The sequence below is a fragment of the Danio rerio genome, chromosome 7, assembly GCF_052040795.2.
Source record: "Danio rerio strain M-AB ecotype USA chromosome 7, GRCz13ab, whole genome shotgun sequence".
Taxonomy (NCBI): domain Eukaryota; kingdom Metazoa; phylum Chordata; class Actinopteri; order Cypriniformes; family Danionidae; genus Danio; species Danio rerio.
Window position 1 is genome coordinate 80103833 of NC_141027.1, and position 19783 is coordinate 80123615.

The 19783-nt window shown below is 39.9% G+C and overlaps 2 long non-coding RNA genes across 3 annotated transcripts; both read right to left on the reverse strand.

Annotated features, from left to right (window-relative positions):
* Window positions 1–219: 219 nt before the first annotated feature.
* Window positions 220–5457, reverse strand: LOC141375220 (uncharacterized). Of its 2 annotated transcripts, none has more exons than XR_015496644.1 (3): window positions 5426–5457; window positions 2286–3035; window positions 220–2001 (listed from the first exon to the last, which is right to left on the reverse strand). It is a non-coding gene; the product is annotated as an uncharacterized LOC141375220 (long non-coding RNA). The 2 variants fall into 2 exon arrangements; XR_015496643.1 differs by having other exon boundaries at window positions 422–2001; window positions 2286–3208.
* Window positions 5458–15154: 9697 nt separating this feature from the next.
* On the reverse strand, window positions 15155–17831 carry LOC147836245 (uncharacterized). Its single transcript, XR_015496632.1, has 2 exons — window positions 16493–17831; window positions 15155–16388 (listed from the first exon to the last, which is right to left on the reverse strand). It is a non-coding gene; the product is annotated as an uncharacterized LOC147836245 (long non-coding RNA).
* Between the last annotated feature and the right edge of the window lie 1952 nt (window positions 17832–19783).

Consider the following 19783-nt stretch of genomic DNA (forward strand, 5'->3'; position numbering starts at 1 on the left):
TATTGTGGTGATTTTGATCATCAGTCTGCTGGTGCTTTATGTGTATCTGACTGTGTTTGTCTTGCGTGGGCACTTTTTACATTCACATGTGCTCAAAATTGTTTTGAATTCTTCAGGGGCCCTGATGAGTGTGAGGCTGATCTCAGACCCTCTGCTGTGTGTCCTGGTCTGCAGGCAGAATCTCAGAGTCTAAACATCAGATCAGTGAAGTCAGAGTTATCAGCCCCCAGTTTATTATTTATCCCCAATTTCTGTTTAGCGGAGAGCAGATTTCTCCATCACATTTCTAATCATAACAGTGTTAATAACTCATCTCTAATAACTGATTTATTTTCTCTGTCATGATGACAGTAAATAATATTAGACTAGATATTCTTCAAGACACTTCTATACAGCTTAAAGTGACATTTAAAGGCTTCACTAGGGTAATTAGGGTAACTAGGCAGGTTAGGGTAATTAGGCAAGTTATTGTATGATGATGGTTTGTTCTGTGGACTATCGGAAATATATATATGGCTTAAAGGGGTTTATAATTAGAGTAATAACTTGTCCTTAAAATGGTGTTTAAGTGTGCTTTCACATGTGTAGTTCTCTTCATTTGGTCTGGATCAAGGGTAATAAATGATCATTGTTGCATTTTCTGCCGTCTTTGGGTCGTTTTCACACCACACTGCTGGATTTGGTCCGAACCAGTTGAAACGAACCAAAATGCAGTCATGTGACAAAATCCACATCTCTCATTGGCCAGATGTTGTTGAATATATTTCCTAAACTGCTTATTGATTGGTCAGAATTCACATGCGGGAAAATGCCAATGAACTCCTGCAAGTAAACAAAACCGGCAGACACAACATGTGGCTTACTCTGGAGGGGCGACTGCGCTGCTGATTGTATCTGCTTTAGACAAACTGTACATTTCCAGAATGAAGCGCGGCTGCGGCTGGAAAACAGTGTTTATTGTGTCGCTCGTCACTTCAGGAGGAGGCGTGAATTCATTCAGCTAAACTGCGACATGCTCATCTTGCGGAAATATTACCAACAATCCATCAGGTAATGTTTTCCCCCCTCTCTCTCTCTCTCTCTCTCTCTCTCTCTCTCTCTCTCTCTCTCTCTCTGTTGGTAAAGCATGTCTACAAATATTTTTCCTTCATATCCCATAATGCACAGCGCATCGGCCTAGGGCAGCTGGATTAGTCCAAAAGGCGCAGTACTTTTTGCGGTTGGACCTGTTTTAGTACGGATCATATTCTCACCACAAATGAACCGCTCCAGGGTTCGTTTGAAAGCGTACTGAGAGCACCTCTTCAAGCAGGTCTCGGTACTCTTATTTGGTCCGCTTTTGATGCGCACTCGAGTACGATTGCTGCATTCACACCTGCCCAAACCAACCGCACCAAAAGGGGAAACAAACTCCAGTGCGATTCAATCGAACTAAATAAGGCAGGTGTGAAAGCACCCTATAAAACTAAAAATGTCTTTTATTCTAGCTGTAATAGGGTTTTTGATCTACTTTTGGTCAATTTTCAGAAATAAAGGTGCAGAGGCTGTACACTTCTGTAAATACACTTTAGGTTATTTTTTAAGTGACCAATATGAGCCTGTAGATATAAATGTGTGCCTTTTGAAAAGGTTTGAAGGTAAGATGATGTGTTCATGTAAGAAAAACACGTAATTCATCATATCAGACTTTTCCGTTTTGCTGAGGAAAACATTTAGATAAGCTGCAGATGTGAGTAAAGCTGATGTCTGATTAAAACCAGTGAGTGAGAGATGTTGCAATACAAGCGAAATCAACATATAACACTTCATTAAGAATTTGAGATATTCCTAAAGTTTCTCAGTAAAACCACAGTCAGAGCTGAGATAGGAGAGCCGAGATCAAACCAGCGGATACACTGGAAACCAGCAGCAGATAACAGAGCAGGAGACACAGGAGCAGAGCAGAACTCAGTCATCATTGGGGACGTTGTTCTGCCGTGAACACAGCGCTGTAGAAATCTCCTGAATATATCAAGGTAAGACAGAGCTGTTGTTAGTGTTTGACTGTAAGTCATTAAAGATGAACTGAATGTAACACAGACTAGAATGCAGGAATGTTTTCAGCCGGATGATTCTGACTTGTTGGACTTTTAGCTGCTGTTATGAGCTTTGTGTCTTCTGAAAGCTGCTCAGCATTTATTCAGCGCTCACACTTTACACTCACTCATGTGCTCGCGTGTGTTCACAGATGAGCATCACAGAGACAAACTGGGAAATGGATTACCCACTTAGATGGAAGTTGATACCTGAAGAGCTGGAGTATAAGATCAGATCCTGCATCTTCATGATCATCGGTGTGTCTGCAGGTCTACCAGCTCTTGTTTGGTCTGTCGGTGAACTGATTGAGCACAGAAGGAATGGACACCGTATTTCAGCCTTCATCATCCTCCTCCTCCTCACTGACTTCACTGAGCTTTTCTTGAGCCCCTATCTGCTCATTAAAGATCTCTTAGACGAGTTCATGTGTTATGTGGATTGGAGATGTTGGATGCTTTGGTATTCATGGTGGTCTCCAAGAGTGTGTGGTCTCCTCCTGAATCAGCTGGTGGCGCTAGAGGGGATTCTCTCAGTCAGATATCCGCTGTACACTGCTGCTGTTTTCTCCTCACGCTGCTTCATCATCTTCTACATACTTGTGCTTCTCTGTTTCATCATCAGTGGGTTTTTAGTTATGACAGGAATATATTACAAAGCATTTTCTCTTTCTGTCTTCCTCGTGTCTGCGATCATGTGGATAATCTCGTGTGGAGCTTCATGTTCAGCTGAGCGTCGCTCTCACACATCCAGGAAAGCAGATCCTCATATTGTGGTGATGTTCATATTCAGTCTGCTGGTGCTTTATGTGCATACTGCACTTTCCTTTACTTCACATTCAGGTGTGCTCAGTACTGTTATAAATTCTTCAGGGTTCCTGATGAGGTTGAGGCTGATCTCAGACCCTCTCCTGTGTGTGCTGGTCTGCAGGCAGAATCTCAGAGTTCAGACATCACCAAACCCTGAAGAAACCAGAGTAGCCTGAGCAGATCTGCCAGAATGTGATGTTTCTGTCGTGTTTCTCTGACTTATTTCAAGTCAATTAATGCATAAAGCACATCTGAAAACACTATTGAGGTGAAGTTGGTTTTATATTTGGATATTCAGACATCCTCCTGACTGTTCTTTGTTAATTCTAAATAGGGAAATCATATAAGCAGCCAATGACTATTAAAGTACAGCATTGATCACAGTCAAATAAAGTGTTAATGTTGTTTTTAAGTCATACCTGCATGCCATTTTAGGCCGAATATGAACGAATGTGCGAATATAAAACCAACTTTACCTCAATGAAAACACGAGTGTGCACCAAAGTGCTGTACAAGGCCAATGAGCGAAGAAACTAAACAACACATAATTAACAGACTGAACACATTAAACAACAACAACAAACACAATAACCAAATGCCACTCAATACAAACAAGTCTTCAACTGGGATTTAAAGGTTTAAATAAATATTTAAGTTTAGGTTTAACTTTATTTGTCCCCGAGAGGAAATTTGTCTTGGGCATAAAATGTGCTACAACATTGTCTAAACAGACAGTAAAAATAAATAAAACAAAACAATTAAGAACAAACAGTTAAGAACATACATTGTTTACAGAGTAAGACCGTATATAAATATAAATATATAAAACACCGAACCCAGTCAAGTGTTAGTGTACTGCAGGAGCAGTGTTATTGGTAGAGTTCAACAGTTTTATGGAGGTAGGAACAAACGAAAGCTTCAGTCTATTAGTTTTACACATTGGAATTCTCAGTCTTTTTCCTGATGGTAACAGCTGATATTCACTGAAAAGGGGATGTTTAGAATCAGTGCTAATACGTATTGCTCTTTTTATAGCCGCCTGTTCGTATAGAGTCTGGATGGGCTCATATTGTTTTATCCCTATAATTTTCATGGCTGTTTTTTGTATATGAACCAATTTATTTTTCAACTGAACAGACAGGTTTCCAAACCAGACTGTGATTCCATAGCGAATAAGACTCTCAAACATAGCTGAGAGAAAAACAAGCAAGATATGGCTACCCACCCCATACAATCTCAGCCTTCTTATATTAATTTCAGTATTAGCCTGTTTTAAAGGGCACCTAGGTTACCCATTTTTTTCAGATTTAATATAAGTCTTTTGCGTCTCTAGAATGTGTGTATAAAGTTTCAGATCAAAATACCCATCAGATTTTTCATTATACCTTTTACAAGATGCTGTTTTATACTGATTTCCAGCAGGGGGTGGTTTTGTCGTACTGCGCCTTTAAGACGAGTTTTTCCCGCCCACTGTTTCTACATGCCTCCTCCCTCAGCTGCGTCAGACAACAGACAGACTTAAAGGAAGAAGGTCTCACGTAGCGTTTGTGAGATACTACAGTAAAAACTAACCCTTACTAATCAGTATTGTGAAGTTGCATTGATGAGTCACACACAATATCGTTACGCGCACGCACACACGCACACACACGCAGACAGACAGAGCGCGCTTAGCTTAGTTAAGGCTAACCTCAAGTACTGTGTGGATCTCTGTTATGCTAATGCACAAAATAAACCTGATTTAACTTCCACAAACCGGGATTGAAGCGTCTTCTTTTATAATTGTTCTGACACGCGGCTGTGCTGATGAAGTAAAGCTGAAGTAAAACGCTGTAATTAATTACACACATACTCTGTTTTAAAACACTTTAAACATGTGAAACTCACTCTTAATCACATTTGATGATGATTGCTGATCCTGGCGAACAGAACAGACCTTTTATTCCCGGTTGCCTTGCGTATGTCTGCCTGGTCTTGTTGACATAGACACGCGACTACCGGAACATGTTAATGCGCGCAGCTGTCAATCAATTAAGTGGGCGGGGGAATCGCACATCTACGTAATGGTGCGATCGATTTGAAAACAGCTCCAATTGGCCGACCCTTTTTTTTGTAGTTAAATTGAAAAAAAAAAAAGCACTGGGTGTGTTCATATCCCCCCAGTATGACGGTCTATACACTATACCAACACACAGATCTGTCCAAACAGCTTGAAAAGTAGATTTTTTACCATAGGTGCCCTTTAATATTGAAGTACATCCTTGATTTATAATCATTATCCTGTAAACTATCATTATAATCATACTGTATGTTTCTCACTGTTTTTCTGATCCGAATAAAACACATTTCTGTCTTGACATTATTCAGACACTCATGCGGAGAGTAGTTTGGGTTCATCAACACTTTTATAGCTCGTACACTCATAAACCTCTTCATGGACTCCACATGTCATTCAGTCAATGTAAATGAATGCTTTTAGATGTGTTGGAGGTTTAAAATGCATTTATAGACTGTCAATTAAAGTGATAATTGAGTTAGCTTACTTGTGTGAGCTGTACTTCTTTCTTCTTCACGTGTTTTTGGAGGCTGAGTGGCTGTAATATTACAGAAGCTGTACAACGCCACCACCTGCTGGACAACAGTGAAAACGAGGAGAGACAGAAAATACCATCAATGGCTGGGAAGAGTTGAGGAAAAGTTGAGGAAATAGATTAACTTAATTAGTATTTAGGTACAATATCCGGCTCTTTTAATATATAACGTAATATCTAGGAAATGTAGAATTCCTGATATTCTTTCTTAGGTGATGCTGATAAACAGTAATGCAACTTCAATTAGAATCAACTTAAATCAATCGCCACTTAAAGAAATACAAGACAAAATGCCTCAACAAGTTAATGTTTATTTCATAAAGAATGTATTAGAGGGTTAAATGAATATTTGTCACCTGTTACAGTTGGAACAAAACTGCAGGAATGTGTCACAATCCCAGCAGGAATTAGACGTTAATATTAGGTAAGATTTAGGTCGTGATGTTGGGTGATCAAAATTCAACGTGTCTAAGGACAACGTTACTTTGATGTCCAATAACAATGTCAAGGGAGACACGATTGATAAGCAGTTAGCATTGTTGAATCACAGCAAGAAAGATGCTGGTTCAAGTCCCGGCTGGGTCAGTTGGCGTTTCTCTGTGGAAATATTTCATATGCTTAGGCCTAAACTTGACATGAACAGTAAACGTTACCTTTAAATCTGATTGGCTGACTGGAATGTTGTTCCAGGATCAACATAGATGTTAATGCAGGATCATGTCCAACTTGATGAAATCAGATTGTCGTACAATACACACATTTCTGAATCAACCAAATTAAAAATATTCACAATAAGCTGTTCTTATATGTGCCTATACTACACAGTATTTGTTCTATACACCATTTTTACCATTTACACCATAAATATCAAGCCATTTAGGTTGTCATTTACATTGCTTCCGCACACACTTACAGTATTTTCGGTTCATCAGATGCTTTGTATGTTTTTCAACATGCAGCTTTTGCCTCATTACAAATATACACACGTGTCTGTTGGTTTAAAAACTTGTCAAACTTCACAACATACACATTAAACTGACAATACATACATTTAAAGAGACCTTATGGCTCTTTGGGAGGCATTAAATACATGTTTAATCCGTATATCCAGCATTTTGCAATCTGACAAGCTATGAAATACTTTGTGATCAAAACTGCTCTGTTACGCTAACTTAAAAGCTACCCCATTTTCACAATAGGAGTCCTGCATGTTAGGTGGCACTATTAGTCACCTCACTACAAGAAAGTCACTGGTTCGAGTCCTGGCTGTGGCAGTTGGCATTTTTGTATGAAGTTTGCATGCTCTCTCAGTGTTGTAAGTGAATTGGGTTAAACTAAATTGGTCATAGCGTATGAATGAGAGAGTGTATCTGTGTTTCCTAGTATTGGGTTGTGGCTGGAAGGGCATCCGCTGCGTAAAACATATGCTGGAATAGTTGGTGGTTCATTCCACTGTGGCGACCCCTGATAAATAAGGGACAAAGTCGAAGGAAAATGATTGAGTAAGTTCTGCATTTTTCCGTAAGTGTATATTATAAGCTCAGATAAACATTATAAGAATATCATTGTTGTAATCTCAATAGGAAACCTTGTGGCCAATCAAACACTGCCTGGTGTGTGCATGTTAATAGATCGCTGGAGTTGGTTTTTATTGCCATTGTGTTTTTACACTCATGGGATTTGCATGAGATTGATGAAGCAATGTTTTCCAATAGTATCTGGATGCAGCCTTTATGATGCAAGCTGAGACTGCATCACTCAGCGATGCAATGTCAGACTCGATGCACTCAATTGAATGAGTGACGTCACTGTGACGGGTAGGGTTAGGGGTGGGGTTAGGTGAGCGCATTAAAAAGCATTGGATGCAGCTCAGATTGCACTGCACCGAGTCTGCAGCCAGACCCCTCTCATGTTTTCTGAGGTCATTTCCAAGTACTGAATATTATTCAGCAATGTCTAAGTATAGATTTGGCACCTGTATTAAACATTTCTACATTAAATGATCACGGTATGATCACGGTAACACTTGATTTTGATGGTCCTTTTGAGTATTAGCAGACTCTCTGCTTAATATCTGTTGATTCCATACCTGCCAACACTCCCGTTTTTCCCGGGAGTCTCCCGTATTGTTCTGTGTCCTGGAAAACTCCGGGTTCAGTGTGCACACCAAACCCAACGTGCAACCATCTTCATACCCACTCCCCCCTAAGGGTGTCACGATTTCTGAGACCCGTCGACAGAACTTTCCAGTGAGTTACGTTGACAACGTTCGTGTTGTTGACAAAAAACACAGTTTTGCAAGCTCTGCTATGTACGTATTAGGGTTCGTCCGATAGACAACACCGGCATCGCGATCCTCCGCCCGCCCCCGTTGCAAATCCGCTCGCGAAAAGTTCACACTCAGGCCCTGTTTACACTGTCTTTGTTTTTAAATTGCATTTTAGAACGACAACGATTTGACATCCACAGTGGCGTGTAGCATTTCTGAGCAGCCCTCCTTCCTCTCTACCTCTGAAAATGCACATCACGTGACCACACACACACAGACGCACACACAGCCATGCGCTCGAGACAGCAGGTCCAGGCAGTCAGAGGACTGCTTCAATCTTTCACTCACTTGTACTTCGTCATTTTAGCGAACACCTCAGATACTGTTGGCTGGTTCCTGTTGGTTGTGCGTCTTTTTTACCGACGCCATTATAACGACACAGATCACTGCCTATTCACGAGTCCCGCAGAAAAAGTGTTTGACAGGTGGTAATTATGTGTGTATCTTGCCTTTATTCATTTACTGTATGATTTGTTTATGCGTAAAACAAAGACCATGCAGGTCAGGTAGTTTAAACGGTAGGCTACTAATAATTAATTAGTTATTAATTAATTAATTATTCATAATCGAAAATCAAACCGTGACCTTAGAATCGAAAATGTAATCGAATTGAGGATTTGGAGGATCGTGACACCCTTACTCCACGCTCTTCAGTTCGTGCACACCTTTCCCCCGCTCTTCACTTTACGCACACCACCGGAGAAAATCTCCCGGACTTTACACTGCAAAAAATGCTTTTCTTGCTTAGATTTTTGGTCTTGTTTCTAGTCTAAATATCTAAAATGTCTTATATCAAGAAGCATTTTCTAGACAAGCAAAACATATTGTCTTGTTTTGATAAATAATATGCCAAAATTAGGTGAGTTTTTCCTTAAAACAAGCAAAATAATCTGCCAATGGGGTGAGCAAAATAATCTTGTTTTTTCTTTTGACGTAAGAATATTTTGCTGACCCCATTGGAAGATTATTTTGCTTGTTTTAAGGAAAAACTCACCTAATTTTGGCATATTATTTCTGAAAACAAGACTATATGTTTTTCTTGTCTAGAAAATGCTTCTTGATTTAGGAATTTTAAGATATTTGGACTAGAAACAAGACAAAAAATCTAAGTAAGAACAGCAATTTTTGCAGTGTATGATCCGAATGTTGGCAGGTATGGTCGATTCTGCTTCTTCAATAAACATTTAACTGACTATAAGAAACTTTTCAAGTACATGTAAGCTTACACTAACCCTAACCCCAACCTAACAGTCTACTTACAATCTAATGAAAATTAGTTGGCTTGTAGATGCAGTGTAGCTTAACAATCAACATAAAGTGTGACTATGACCACAATCAGCCCACCAGATCTACTCAGACTACTCTGCTTTCTTCAGGGTTTGGTGGTGTTTGAACACTGAAATTCTGCCTGCAGACCAGCACACACAGGAGAGGGTCTGAGATCAGCCTCAAACTCAACAAGAAGTGGGTTACAGATCCAAGGATAATAACGGGCAGATACAGCACTAGTAGAGTTAATATGAAAATCACCAAAATATGACGATCTGTTTTCCTGGAAGATAGCGAGTGACGTTCGGCAGAGCATGACGCTCCACAAGACATTATCCATGTGATCACGGACACGAGGAACACAAAAAAAGAAAACAAGAAGGCATTTCTTTCTCTAAAGCAAAACGAGATGCTAAGACAGAGTAACACAAGTATATAGAAGATTCTGGAACAAGATGAGGAGAAAGCAGCAGCCGTGTACAGCGGATATCTGACTGAGAGAATCCCCTCTAGCGCCACCAGCTGGTTCAGGAGGAGACCACAGACTCTTGCAGATGACCATAAAGACCAAACGATCCAACATGTCCAATCTGTGCAGCTCAGGAGCTCGTTTAAGACAAGTTTGATCAGTAAGTAGGGAGTCAAGAAAAGCTCAGTGAAGTCAGTGAGGAGGAGGAGGATGATGAAGACTGAAGTACGCTGTCCATTCCTTCTGAACTGGATTAATTCATTGAGAGACCAAGCAAGAGCTGGTATGCCTGCAAGCGCACCAGTGATGATGAAGATGGATAATCTGACCTTCATCTCCAGCAGTTCAGGTGAAAACATCTGAATAAAGGGAATCATCTGAAAATATAAGTGAGGATATAAGGCAGGGGTCACCAAACTTGCTCCTGGAGGTCTGGTGTCCTGCAGATTTTAGCTCCAACCCTAATCAAACACACCTGAACAAGCTAATCAAGGTCTTCCCTGCTGAAAAATCCAACTTAAACCAGCCTAGGCTAGTTGGCTGGTTTTAGCTGGTCGACCAGGCTGGTTTTAGAGGGGTTTTGGCCACTTCCAGGCTTGTCTCCAGCCATTTCCAGCCTGGTCTTAGCTGGTCAGGCTGGGAGATGACCAGCTAAAACCAGCTTGACCAGCCTAGTCAATCTGGGAGCCCAGCCAAAACCAGCTATATCCAGCTTAATCCAGGCTGGTTTAAGCTGGATTTGGCTGGTCATTTTCCAGCCTGACCAGCAAAGACCAGGCTGGAAATGGGTGGAAACAAGCCTGGAAAAACCCCTCTAAAACCAGCCTGCTCAACCAGCTAAAACCAGCCAACCAGCCTAGGCTGGTTTAAGCTGGATTTTTCAGCAGGGTTACTAGGTATACTTGAAACATCCAGGCAAGTGTGTTAAGGCAGGTTGGAGCTAAACCTTGCAGGCACACCAGCCCTCCAGGACCAAGACTGGAGACCCCTGATTTAAGGAAACAAACTGGTATCTCTGAATAAATGTTGAGCAACTTTAAAAGACTATAATGACAATTGAACACAAACTAGTCAGAATTATAGCGCTGAAAACATTTACGTCAAATCTAAAGACTTAAAATAAACAACCGTGTCTTACCTTAATATTTGTTGCGTAGACTTCTTTGACAAGAATTTCAGAGTTCAAGTCAGAAGACCATGTCTCATGTTGGTTGATTTCTTCTCTGGTTCTGAGTCTTTCTCTTCTTCCTTTTTTTCTATGTCTTCCTGTTTCTGGTTTTTGGTCTTATCTAAAATGTGCTGATGTGATCAATATCTGAGCCCTCCCTGTCATTTTACCAAGAAGTGTGGAAATGTTTAACCACAATCTTTCAAAAACTAGCATCATTTCAGTGGCAGATTTGTACCTTTCAGCACCTCTAGAACTTTGTTAAATGTAGTAATATTGTAAATAAAATTCTACTAAACTTTTGCTGGTCTAAGAAGTATGACCACATTAGACCAGTTCTGTCAACATTGCATTGGCTTCATATTAAACATTATATACGATTGAATTATCTGCTGGTTTGATCGAAGCTCCCATATCTGAGCTCTGACTTTGGTTTTAACAAGAAGAGCAATAATCTTTCATCACTGTGCTTCTGACAAGTATCTTCAATAATACAACATTTCTTTGATTTTTAAAACACACTGTAGACTGCTTAAAGAGCCCCTATTATGGGTTTTTGAAAATGCCCCATCCATGTAGTGTGTAACACAGCTCTAAGTGAAGTGAAGTATCCAGCTAAGGCTTAAATCTGTTAGTGTAAAATGTTTAAAACTGTTGATTCATCTATAAAAGAGTCGACTCATAGTGCTTCAAACGAGTCGCCTTGATACCGAGTCATTAGGTGTTTCGCCATGACGTACGAACGAAACCAAGTTATTCACGTGCACGCGCAAACCTGGGAGATTTCAAACCTGCGGCCCCGCCCTCTAACACACAAACCCCCACATACACACACACAAACATGCCGGTGGATTGAAGTCAAACTGCAGATGGATATTATCGAGTCTCTACCCAAAGATGAACCCTCAGCATTACAACCAAGCAGTTGGAAACTACTGGAAACTACATGCTACAAAGAATACTTCATCTGCGTTTGTTAAAGGAAGGATCAGTAAAGAGTAACTTACTGATGGACGTCAGGATGGGTTTCTTCCATTTCTCAAGTGTAAGTACTTGCGATTTAAGTTGTTGCCTCGTTGACTCGAGCTTGCAAATGTGTTAGTTGTGATTTGTTACTTGTAACCGCGTGTACTGTATCAGGTTAACTCGCTATGTTCTCTTATCGCGTGGAAAGCCACGTTAAAAACACGACGCGTGCTGCTTTGTTTACGGAGCGGTAGTGTGTGTGTGTGTGCGTGTGCACGATCTGTCGTCCAGAGGTGTGTGTGTGTGTGTGTTTGTGTGTGTGTGTGTGTGCGCGTTGTCGTCCGGAGGAGGGTTAAGTGTTTGTGTGTGTGTGTGTGCGCACGTTGTCGTCCGGAGGAGGGTTAAGTGTTTGTGTGTGTGTGTGTGCGCTCGCATGCAAGGACGAGGGCAATATGTATATGTGTGTGTCTGTGAAAAGAGCAGAGTGAGACAAGCTAGAAGATCTCCTCAACTGTTTTTGGAGTTTTTGCTCAATAAAATAGTCGTTGGTATTTTCAAGTCCATCGTCTGTATTTACATTGACCCACTGGCAGCTAAAATCCACGCCTACACTATGGAGCGCGTATGAACTGTGACTACGTTTATATTGCTGATTAGCTATTGGGCATTTCACTCTCTGACTGAAGGCAGTCGACCAATCGCAACAGACTGTCATTGGTCCAATCAGCGCAGATTGGCTTCGCGCTAAGGAGGGGTTTGGGAACAAATGAATCACTGGACGATTCATACAGGAGTCGCTGGGATAATCAGGTAAAAATAAATGCAGATTATAAGACCAGGAAAGTGTTTTGACCTTGCATGCATATTAGACTGTTGCTGGAGACCCTTACAATCAAGATATGACCCTATTTCATGTATAATATGGGCTCTTTAATAGCTTTATTCTTAAATATGCCGTTTTTATACGGGGTACTAAGTAAAATCAAAAAGCAAAACAGCTTTAAATTTTCCATTTACAGTTTCAAAAAGGAACACAGTTTTAACACCTTTACTAAAAGACAGGAAACTCAACTCAGCCCCTAAATATGCATCGTATCAAAGCTACATCTAGATCGAGAGATGAAGCTGAAAGAAGAGATATACACTTTTTTTTTTATTAATTGTATTTTATTGGATTTTTCAAGAACAACCACAAAGACACACATACATATATATACACACATACACAAACACACACAACACTAGGCACTGTCTCGGACAAATCCCATACAATGAGTCAATGAACAAATAGCAATGACATCCCAGTTTAGCAACAGAAAATAGAATAAAGAAGTAAAATGAAATAATTAAATATGTAAAATAAGTAAATTAAGTCTCTGAAGTATCCTCAGAGGTTGAGTGGCTGGTTTGCTCATCCAGATAGTTTAGAAATAAACCCCAAACACCGAAAAATTTGTCAATAGAGTGAGTCCTCAGAGATCTCAGTCTTTCAATCTGTATTCCCGAAGTCATGTCTGCTATCCACATTTGAAATGTAGGAGGTGAAGATGACTTCCAATGTCGGAGCAAAAGCCTTTTGGCCACAATCATACCTAAAGACAAAGACTGCTGGAGGCCATGTGGGAAATGAGTAATGTGTTGTGAATATCCAAAAATAGCACGTTCTGCATCAGGTGGTAAAGATTTGCCATAAGCTTTAGAGTACCAATCGAATATGCTTGACCAACATGTATATAACAAAGGGCAGAACCAGAAAGCATGGGAAGTTGTGTCTTCTGTCACTTTGCACCTGTCACATAATGGTGATATGGAGGGAAAAACCTTATGCAACCTGGCTTTAGTATCATGTAACCGATGGATAACCTTAAATTGGACCAATTGAAGTCTACTGTTCACCGAACAGGACCGTATCATCTCCAGGCATTTATCCCATGTGTATGCAGAAATTTCAGACCCTTTCTCCCAGGCAGCTTTGAACCTTTCAGTGGAAGCTACACCATAGCTATCGAATAAACCAACAAATTTAGAGACAAGATGCCTGGAATTTGGAGGGTCTAAAAAGACATCAAAAAAAGCATGCTTCTCAAGAGGCAGTGGCGCCCCCAGAAAATTTTCTTAGGGGTGGCCAGAAGAGGCCGCACCAAATCTTGGGGTGGCACACAAAAAAAAAAAAAAATTAGTATAATGTTATATTTTTGTTTTTGGTAAATGAAATAATGTAGTTTTTATTCATTTAAATAATCCTTCTTGAAATATTGCAATTTATTCCTTGAAATAATTTAGGAAGTACATGTGCAAACCAAATAAAACCTATGTTCAGTATAAAAACACTTTTCATATAAAACGTATAATATTTATATAAATAAGTATAATAAATAATATTTATGTTACAATAGGGTGGAGTGACAGAGAAAACTGGAGGTAAGATCCACAATGCAGTTTTATTCAGCGTTAGGCAAGCAATGATCAAACAGTTACAAACGGGTCTATTCAGGCAGTCCAGAATCGTAGTCGTATAAACAGGCAATAGGTCGTAAGGCAGGCATCTAAACAGGATAACAAGGATGAACAAGGCTAGGGTCTAAATACGGAGATGAACAAGACAGGGAGAAATGCGTTGTGATGTCACTAGCTGTAAACAAGATGGGTGAAAAACTGGATGGGGGAATGAGTGGCTTATGAAGGGTGTCTAATCAGTCTCTGAACAAGGATCAGCTGGTGAGAATGTAATCAGTCTTGATGAGTGAGCATGTGTGAGTGTGACCGGAGAGCATGTATGCATATGTAGTCCAGGGGAAGGCGGAAGTGTAGTCCATGGTGTTCGTGTGAGAACCAGCGTTCTCTGGAGAGCGATCGCTGGTTGTGTGACAATTAACTTATTCTTTCATATTTGTTAACTAATGCATTAAATAACTCTTTAAATGTAACTATGAGAAAGAATATTAATTAAAAGTGCAGCTTGATTGACATTAACTTCTCAGTTTATCTTTATGTCATGACTTTACTTGGATGGACACATTATTATTATTATTGACTCTTTCTTAAAAACTTGAACTCCTGTCTTTAAAATGATTATTATGATTTAGACAGTATTGCTTTTCAATGTAAATATGCACCTAACGGATGTGCAAGACCTTTACATTTACGCACAGGAGTTAATGCTATTTATTGGACCCTTTAAGTGCAAACATGCAGCATTTGAAAAGGTATTTTGCACTTTTATTTCTGAGCATGCAGAGATACAGTGTATTTCATTTATATAAATAGTCCATTAAAGTTATTTACAACACAAAAAGGCAACTAATAATTACATTAATAGAATAAATAAATAAATAAATGTTTAAAATCCCATCTATTATCAACTGGCTAGAATTTCAAGAATGTAATAGACGTGAAGAGCTCTTGTGTTTATATGCCAGGTCAGATTAAATGCAGATTGTTACACTGACAAGTTACTTAACTGGATGTTAACAAGAAACATGCAAAATAATTCAATATTTATTTATTCATAATACATATTTGAGGGGGAAAACATTCACATTTGTGTTTGTACACACTGCTAATGTAGTTCATGGATGTCTCATATGTTTTAAGTGGACATCATTTTAAACATTTATTAATTTAAGCAAATGCAAGTTACTTCCTAAAAGCAGCTAGAGTTACTTTTAACAGTGAAATATACATTAAAAACACATGTATAAACAATCATTTAAGTCAAATGTTTAGTACTTAAAGCAGTGCATTACATTTATGATGTTAAAGCTGTTTTATTATCAAACTTTATTAATTTACAGTCTAAAGGCTATCATGACAGTATATTCGAATGTTAAACATTCAATCAGCATTACTGTGAAAGCATCAGCTCATTTCAGATCTACTCAGGCTGAACTGAAGTCTCTTCAGGGTTTGGTGATGTCTGAACTCTGAGACTCTGCCTGCAGACCAGCACACACAGGAGAGGGTCTGAGATCAGTCTCAACCTCACCAGGAGCCAAGGAATATGTGAAAGAGTCACTTTATAACCTGAAGGTAAAGTAATGACACAAAAGAAGAGCATCAGCAGATTAAATACGAAAACCACCACAATATGAGGATCTGCTTTCCTGGATGTGTGAGAGCGACGCTCCGCTGAACATGAAGCTCCACAAGAGATTATCCACGTGATCACGGACACGATGAACACAGAAAGAGGAAATATATAGTGATATACTTCTGTCACACTTAAATAAAACCAAAAAAAATCACAGATGATGATACAGAGAAGCACAAGTGCGTAGAAGAGTCTGAACCAGCGTGAGGAGAAAACAGCAGCAGTGTACAGCGGATATCTGACTGAGAGAATCCCCTCTAGCGCCACCAGCTGATTCAGGAGGACACCACAGTCTGTTGAAGACCAACTTAAGGACTGAAAAACCCAGCATGTCCAATCCACATTCTCTGAAAGCTCATCTAAGAGATCTTTGATCAGCATGCAGGGACTCAAGAAAACCTCAGTGAAGTCAGTGAGGAGGAGGAGGATGATGAAGACTGAAATACGGTGTCCATTCCTTCTGTGCTCAATCAGTTCACCGACAGCCCAAAAAAGAGCTGGAAGACCTGCAGACACACCGATGATGCTGAAGATGCAGGATCTGATCTTTATATCCAGCTCTTCAGGTTTAAACCTCCATCTAAATGAGTAATCTAAATGCCAGTAGCTGCCTGTGTTGTTCATCTGTGAACACACAAGTATGTAAGATGAACATAATCTACACTGAATAAATGCTGAGCAGCAGTATAAAGGGATGTCTAGAGGTGAAGATAGCCTCTCTCTCTTACCTCGATATGTTCTGGAGATGTTTATTGTTTGACTTCTTCTCTCGGTCTGCCTGTGCTCTGCTTTTTCTTCCTCTTTTTCTTCTGCTGGTTTCTGGGTGTTGATTTATCTGCGGGTTTGATCTCAGCTCAGATATATGAGCTCTGACTGTGGTTTCAGTGAGAAGCATGACTTTTTGCCTCAAAGCGTAATGTGTAAAAGTAAATAAACACATTAAGAATTAAATGTGAAATTTCCTGCAGCTTAGGCTCTTATTTATGAGGCCACAGCGGAATGAACCACCAACTATTCCAGTATATGTTTTAAAACAGCACCCTTCCAGCCGCCACCCATTACTTGGAAACATCCACACACACACACACACACACACACACACACACACACACACACACACACACACACACACACTATGGACAATTTAGTTGATCAGTTCCCCTATAGCGCATGTGTTTGGACTGTGGGGGAAACAGGAGCACCCAGAGGAAACCCACACTGACACAGGGGAGAACATGCAAACTCCACACAGAAACGCCAACTGACCCAGCCAGCACTCGAATCAGCAACTTTCTTGCTGTGAGGCGACCACCGAGCCACCATGCCTCATATATACTGGTGTAATTTGTAATTCTTGTGAGAATTAAAGCCCAGTAGGAGCTGGAGATGAGATCTGTGACCACACTGAGCTCAAATTGGCCAATAAATGTAACAAGCAGACACCAGAGGAAGAGCACATTCTCACCCACAAGCAGCGATAGTGTCTGAACCACAGTCAAGAGCCCTGCGCATTACAGTTCACCAGATCAGCTAATCTATAATACAGCCAGGCTTTGGCACATATTTAACAACTAACATTCAAACTAGCAATATTTACATTGCGACTGATTAGTATTCTGTTCACACCAGATTTAAAGACATAATTTATAATATTAATTATGTGCTTTGGTAAATTCATGTCAAGAAAAGTATAGTGGCCACGCTTGAGCAAGTTACCTTTAAAATGTGTGTCAACAGAACACACTGAAAATAAACAAGAGATCTACCAATTCAGCCTATAACACAAATATAAGTTAAAAACAGAACATTAGTAAATAAAAATAACTGATTATAACAGTAATAAAATAACAGATTATCAAGAAATTGTTTTTATATTTGGATAATAAGGAGTGGGCATCATGGTGACTGTAGCGCGCAGTCTGACACAAAGGGATCCATTTGTAGTACTTTATTAAACACAGTTTAATAATAAACACACAGTACACACTGGTGTATGAACTCACATGAATCACAGGCTTATAAGGTCGATAGGCAGGCGGCTGGCATTCGTATGTAACAGTAGCAGGCATGGGTCAGGGGTAGGCAGCGAGAATCAAGATTGGTAAAACAGTCAGATATACAAGGCAGGCGACAGGCAAGACAAGGTTGAGGACAATCCACGTTGGCAACAGAAGGTCAGGCAAGAATAAATAACACTCAGTAATGTCAGCAGGGCAGAACAACACTTCGCAATGAAGCGAGAGCGAGAGCTGCTTTTATTTGTGTGTGTGAGCTGGGGAAACGAGTATCAGATGCAGTGTAATCAGCTGCCCGAATGGGTTTGTGGGTGATATAGTGTTCAATAGTCCGGTGATGGAGACCTCTGCTGGCCAGCGAGAGGAATGACTGGGATCGAGTCGATGACAGTGACGCAGTGAGTAGCACAATCTACCGCCAACAGTTGACTTTGACATTCTAGGAATAATCCATTGTCCGTAGTGGAGGTGAGGATCTGTAATACACCAGGAGCTCCTCAAATACTGGGCAGCTCAGTCGTTCAGGGCTTTGTAGGTATAAGATCTTCATTTATGCAATGTTTAATAGGGAGTCAATGCAATAGTGGAAGATCTGGAGTAATACGATCATACTTATTTGTTCTAGAAAGACTCTAGCAGCTGCATTTTGAGTTTGTTAATTAGGCCTGCAGAGCAAACAAATAATAATGCATTACAGTAATCTAACTGAGAGGTCATTAAAGCATGAATACGCTTTTCCTGCATTAGACATTGATAGCATGTGTTGAAGTTTGACAACATTTTAAAGATGAAAAAATGCAGCCTTACAAATCTGGCTGAAGATCAAGATCTCATCCTTACTGGTCGGGTCCAGGATTAGGTTGACCTCAGGGTAAGGAGAAACAGACTAACATGAGTGTAGATGCCGTTATATCCATCCTGGTTGATTGAACCTCAAGTTCCACTTTGGTCCTCCAAAACCTTTGTACCTCCCCATCTCTGCAGCTCCACTTCTCAAAAATAAAGATTTTAATTGTCATGACTGATCACTCAATGTAACCAGGAAGTCGGGTTACAACGGACTGAGGATCCACATGCTTTACTTAGAATTGTCAGACAGGCAATGGTCAATCACAGGAGCAAACAGGAACATACAGGGCAATACAGAAGTGTAGTCAAGTCACAGTCAAATGGTCGATTCAAACAACAGAAAATAATAAACAAGGCAAAGGGTCAAGGAACACGGACAGACTAGACTAGGAAACGCTTCATAGCGTAGCAATAACAAGACTCAGCAATGTGTGAGGGAATGTGAGCAGTGTATATAGTCAGTGCAATCAGTCTTTGATCAGCCTCCAGCTGTGTGTGTGTAATCATCGGTGATCGGAAACAGGTGTGTGTGAGGTGTGTGATAGGAGTTGTAGTTCATAAGGTGACAGAATTGTAGTTCAGGTGAATCCGGGATCACTGGTGATTGTGACATTTATAAAGACAAGAGATGATTTAAGATAATAATGAGGTTTTATTATCAAAGTGTCTTCAGTAAGAGCATGAAAACAGAAAAGCAGATATTTTAATAAAGTCGAGAACCAACAAATAATAAACACATTAGAGAATATAAATCCATTACATGCACATGCAGATCATTATTTGTAGAGGGAATTAAAGATTACTTTAAGATGATCATATAGCACACAAACAAACAGACTATACACTGACACATTAAATTAAACATTTATGCTGCATTTATACATGTTGATTACAGGTACTGTTTAATTCATTTAATTAATTACATTTTATACAATCTATTTATTGAAATGAGCTAATAATATACTTTCCAGCTGTACTGGTTATTATGACAGCAAATGCTTTTTACTGATGTTAATAAACTGAGATTTATAGTCTACATATAATGACAACCAGTTCATCCAACCAGATCTACTTAAACTGCTCTGGTCTCTTGAGGGTTTTGTGTTGTTTAAAGTCTGGGATTCTGTCTGCAGACCAGCACACACAGGAGAGGGT